The 5,588-nt window shown below is 34.2% G+C and overlaps 1 long non-coding RNA gene across 1 annotated transcript; it reads left to right on the top strand.

Moving 5' to 3' along the window:
* The first annotated feature begins 1,123 nt into the window (after nt 1-1,123).
* LOC126816920 (uncharacterized) lies at nt 1,124-3,001 on the top strand. Its single transcript, XR_007678663.1, has 4 exons — nt 1,124-1,314; nt 1,498-1,648; nt 2,049-2,144; nt 2,321-3,001. It is a non-coding gene; the product is annotated as an uncharacterized LOC126816920 (long non-coding RNA).
* The last annotated feature ends 2,587 nt before the right edge of the window (nt 3,002-5,588 follow it).

Here is a 5,588-nt window from a genome sequence, read left to right as displayed (position 1 = left end):
TTTTCTGACGTAAATCTAACGAAAATGACGTAAACTTTACGCAAATTTTACGTTAGATTTACGTCAGAAAATGACGTAAAGTTTACGTTAGATTTACGTCAGAAAATGACGTAAATATAACGTAAAAATGACGTAAAGTTTACGTTAGATTAACGTCATTTCCTGACGTAAAATTATCGTTAAAAAGATGAGCAAAATGATGGTAAACTGACTGACCATTTTTACGTAAATGTAACGTAAAATTAACATCATATTGTTATGTGGGAGTATATCAGGCATTGTAGAAATCCCATTAAAATAGTCTATCTTGCTGACAAGATATGTTCTTTAGCACTAAATTAATTAAAGATACATTATGGGAGATAAGATAAAGAGATGGCAGTTCTCGCTATAATAGTTAAAAACTACATAGTGTAACGGTAATTTGCTGAAAATTTCAGTCAAATTGATCCACTATGAGCCGAGAAAGAAGCCGGTGAAATTTTTGCATAGTCTCGGTCATCATTACTAAAATCATTTTATAAACAACATAGTCTCGATTATCCACTTTTTCTGATTTAATTATCAACGGCCGTTAGCGGCATATAGGAATCTAATCCAGCCAACATTGAAGGCTAGTCTTGACATGGAGAGTTTAATATGGTCTGGATAAGTTAATTAATGTCTAATTGATAATTTAGATAACATTTCAGGCCTAAAGAAAGACTTGTAAAAAGCAGATTTTGCTCTTGCATAATGCATGTTTAATGAAATGAACTAGGGATTTAATGTCCTACTTTTCTGCACCAACCAAGCAAATGAAGACGGACTTATGCCATGCAGTGTGCTATGATAAGAAATTATTTTGAATTCCAACTGTCAGGGGCTCTTTAACGTGCATGCCAATGTGTGCACGAGATCTGTTTTTTTTTTATTCCATCTGACCGACAAGATGCTGTTCCTTGCCAGGCCCTCCCTCCATAGCTGACAAAGGGAACCCACGCCGGAATAATCCAGAGGAACTAAACTAGTTTATACAAGCTTTACAAACTGCCTGTGAGTTGTCCATGCAGTAGTCTGTACTTCATTAGATTACCTCATTTTCATAAAAGTAAGTTATTTTGTTTTTGTTTCATAGGATCACAATTATTCAGCATCTTCAATGAAGTGGAAACGTAAACTGTATGACACAGAAGAAAAGTTAGATGACATGACAAAAATTTTTTAAAATGCTGTTAAAAGGAAGCAGAGAGCCAAAACATTTTGCAAGAAACAAACAGATAAGTTGTATGCAGAAAACCATTGAACTGAAAACAAAATTAGACTCCTTTGGGGGTAAGAGATATATTTCTTCCTTTTATTGTGATAATGAATAATTAACATTTCCTTCAACATAACTTTTTCTATCAAGTTTCATTGTTTTCTATATGTAAGCTTACACATGTATATATATAATTCTCCCTGAGCTTTATGCAGGTATCCTACATGTAGCTATAATGTCTTTTAATTTATTTGTAGACATGCCATGGGAGTTGTTTAAGAAAGATACCAAAGAATACAACACTTCTCAGAGAGATTTTGCGATATCCCTTCACCTTATGTCACCAAAAGCCTATGATTATCTAAGAACTGCTGGGTTTCCTCTGCCCCATCCAAGGACATTAAGAAAGTATGTCAAATTTCAGTTTTATCATTATAATGAAAAATATTCATATAATAAATCATTAGGTAAAATCACTGACCAAGAAGTTCTTCATAATGCCCAGTGCTAATTAGTGCTATTAAGTATTATCATTCATCGATGCGATTATCAGCCTACTTCATGCTATACATCGATGCGACGAGCGGACAGATTTTCTTTACCATAACAAAGAATTCATATCAGAGAGGAAGTTTCGTTCCAATAGCTAGTTTCGGTGACAGGCAAATTTACTGATGCAAGAATCGATGTTTGCTCTCGATGCATTGATGTGTAAAGTTTTACTTGATATCAGCACTAGCGCTAATCCCAGTATACAAACAAGAACAAGATATGTAAGGAACTGTAATAAAATAAATCATTATTTCAGGTGGATGGGAAGTATCGACTGCAGTCCAGGATTAAATGACGCAATGATCACAGTTCTTGCCGAAAAGCGCAAAATGTCACCAGAGAAATATACCAGGTAGCTATCTTTCATAAAATCTATAACAAGTCAAGGTTAGTTAACATTGCAGTTACTTTTTTTTATTATAAAGTATAAATATTTTATTGACTAAAATTATTTCATTTGATGAAATCTAGTAAAAAAAAGGGACTTGAAAAGGTACGTACATCAATTAAAAGCATTTTTCATTTCAGTTGCTGTCTCATGTTAGATGCTATGTCCATCAGAAAACAAGTGGATTATAACCAACACAATGGCCATTTCACGGGTTATGTTGATTTAGGTTATGGAGAAGATGAAGAGGTTGAAGCCAAAGAAGTATTGGTATTTATGGTTGTGGGCCTTGGTGGGCATTGGAAAGCTCCTGTTGGATACTTTTTTACAGGCGGTTTATCTGCAGAAACACAAAAACAACTGGTCACTCATTGTCTTGAAAAACTGTTTGAGCTAGGGGTGGGCATGCCACTAATATGGCTATGTGTAGATTGCTTGGGGCTAGGCTTGATTTTTCAACGTCTACTGATGAGATTAAGACTTCCATAACATCATTAGGTCAAAGCCACACTACTTATATCTTTCCTGATGCTTGTCATATGATCAAATTATTTCGAAACACTCTTCAAGCCTATGGTGGATTTACTAGTGATGATGGAAAGGTCCTTTGGAAATTTATAAAAGAGCTTAATGATGTTCAAAATGAATCTGGTCTGAAGCTAGCTAACAAACTATCAATGAAACATATACAATTTGCTCAACAGAAGATGAAGGTCAGTCTGGCTGTTCAAGTTATCTCCTCATCAGTAGCGAAGGCATTTAGAACAATGAAAGACATTGGTGATAAACGATTTGCAGAATGTGAAGCCACTGCAAAATTCCTTGAGGTAAGAAATCATTATTTCAACACAGCTTTAAATCAAGATCAGCTTGTAGTGAAATTGTTAACATTTCATCATGTATTATGGTAATATCTCTTACGCATAGTAAAATTAAAATTAATCTTCATGTACTTTTATATAGCGTGTGGACCATCTCTTCGATATAATAAATAGCAGATCTCCTATAGCAAAGGGCTACAAAAGTCCAATAAACAAACATAATTTGCAAGGCAAAACTAAGTCTTTAGAAGAGACCCGGGTATATTTACTCAGTTTGAGGTTACTTAACGATGGCCCATTACTTGTATCAACTAAGAGGTATTCATCAGGACAGTTACTGTTGAATTAGTTACATTCTGTGTTAAAGATGCACTGTGTAAGATTTAGATAAATAGCTGGCCGTTCTTGCTGTGATAGTTTAAAAATAGTTAATGAAAAGTGAATATATTGAAAATTTCAGTCAAATTACTTTATTCAGAGCAAAGTTATTAATGTTTGAAGTTTTGGCAAGAAATATCCTAAATAGTCTCAATTCTCAGTACCAATGCCACGATAATAAACAAAGTCTGGATTTTTAGTCCTTCATTCAGCAGTCTCCGGATCGGCATCCATATTAGCATTTAACGAAGATATAGCGAACATTGTGTAATTTAGCTTGGTCTAGAGAGTTGATTATGGATCTGTCATGTGAATAAATGTCTAAACAATAATTTATAGAACATTTTAAGCCAGAAAAAAGACCTGTAATAGTCAGATTTAGCTCTTACATAACACATCTTTAATTTTTTCCCTTATTATATTGTTTTTGTTTTGTGTTAGAAAGATTGTTAGGGTTTCACACAGTTCCGGTGTGAAACACTATTATTTTTGTTGGGATTATTATTATTCTATTTCCACTTTGCTTATATCTATCTGTTCAATTTTGTCGGGAAAGTGTGCATGACTGACAGATTAAATTATTATTCGTTTTTCATTTGATGCCTAATGCCTCTTAATAACTTATAGGCGGAGGACTGGGAAGTTCTAACTAGCTTAGTTTTCAAAAGTCGTTGCAACTCACCGCTGTGGAAAGTTTTAATATTTATTTCTCGAGAAATAACCCTAATGTATTGTAAACAAAACTGCCACACTCCAATTTATGTGCCAGAAACGTTTTAAACAAATAATCTAAACGACAGCATTTTTTGTCCTCGCAATAATAAAAGTAGTGAGACGGCGAGCTTTCAGCCAATGAAAATCTAGTAAATAGCGAATAACAGTAAATACACGTGACCTTAAGGAGAATTTAATAGATCAATGTCGTTGTTTTGCTATAATATATTTAGGTCGATTTTTTTTTAGCCAAACTCGTTGTAAATCATATTTCTAATGAAAAGAAAGTGCGCACTATTAATACTGGTATTTACCGGTGTCGGCTAAAATGTAATAAGTGCATAAATGTGAAAGATTTAGGTCAGCGATGACTCATTGGGTAGAGTGTCCAACTGACAGCTGCTTACCACTTGGCGATTATGTCACATGTGCCGTGTTTTCGGACCCTCCACCCCATCAGACGGAAAGTTTTCCCCGATGCCAGACAAGCTTTACCCCTCTTACCCCCGTGAAGCCGCTGTCGGTAATACCTGACGGGCTTGTCCTCTCTCAACAAATTTTAAGCTGTTTGTAGCTTGTGTAAATGTGATGAATCAATTTATTATTCTTAAGAAAGTAGGCCTACACGACACTGTGGAATTAATTTTTGCATGCATCGTGTTTAACGTCCCACCACAGCTCTGAGTATTAAGATAATTTGAGAAGGGTTGGAAATGTTGTTTGATAGCAATGATATAGGCCTATATATAATCGAATATAAATATAGATAATTGCCAAATATCAAAATCAATCAAGGTGTGTGAAGCTATATTTTATTAGAGGCTCTCTTCCTACTGTAGTCTTTGCGTGTGTAGACATACATACTTTGCATTGTCGAGTTCACCCTAATATTAACTGGTTAGAATAGATCCCCTAAGTCCACCCTTCCTCATCTCTAATAAAGTTGACACTGTAGCATCCAAATAATATAACTATGCATAAATCAAAGGCAAGGCCCAGCACCCCCCCCCCCCCTCATACACTGCTTAATCCCCAAACCCTCCATATAAGGTTGGAAATACCTTTTAATATCAATATACCCACAAAAGCACCCCTAATAAGGTTTGACAATGTAATAACAATTAACTGATGTTTTGTGGACAGTTATTTGTGTTTGCTAAATTATGACTTTTTGAAATTAATGCATAGGTATAATACAGGTTGTGTTCTAACAACTGGCTAAAATGTCCCTTGTTTGTCCATTCCCCTATTTTAAAAAAAAAAATATAGACTACTTGGTCTTGCTCAAAGGAGCGGTCTATGGGAGTTTTAAAAATAAATTTTTTTTTTTAACATTATTTATTAAAGATAATTGGATTATAGAGCAGGCAACCCCACTCTCCAAAAAAAAAAAATAGAAACAGATATAAATATTACAATCAAAACATAATGAAATTACAATAATAAATCAAATACATAAATAAACACATATATATATATTACATACACTCACACA

The sequence above is a fragment of the Patella vulgata genome, chromosome 3 (assembly GCF_932274485.2).
Source record: "Patella vulgata chromosome 3, xgPatVulg1.2, whole genome shotgun sequence".
In the NCBI taxonomy this organism is placed as follows: domain Eukaryota; kingdom Metazoa; phylum Mollusca; class Gastropoda; family Patellidae; genus Patella; species Patella vulgata.
The sequence above is the reverse complement of the archived record's forward strand: the minus strand, read 5'-3'. Positions and strand labels throughout refer to the sequence as shown.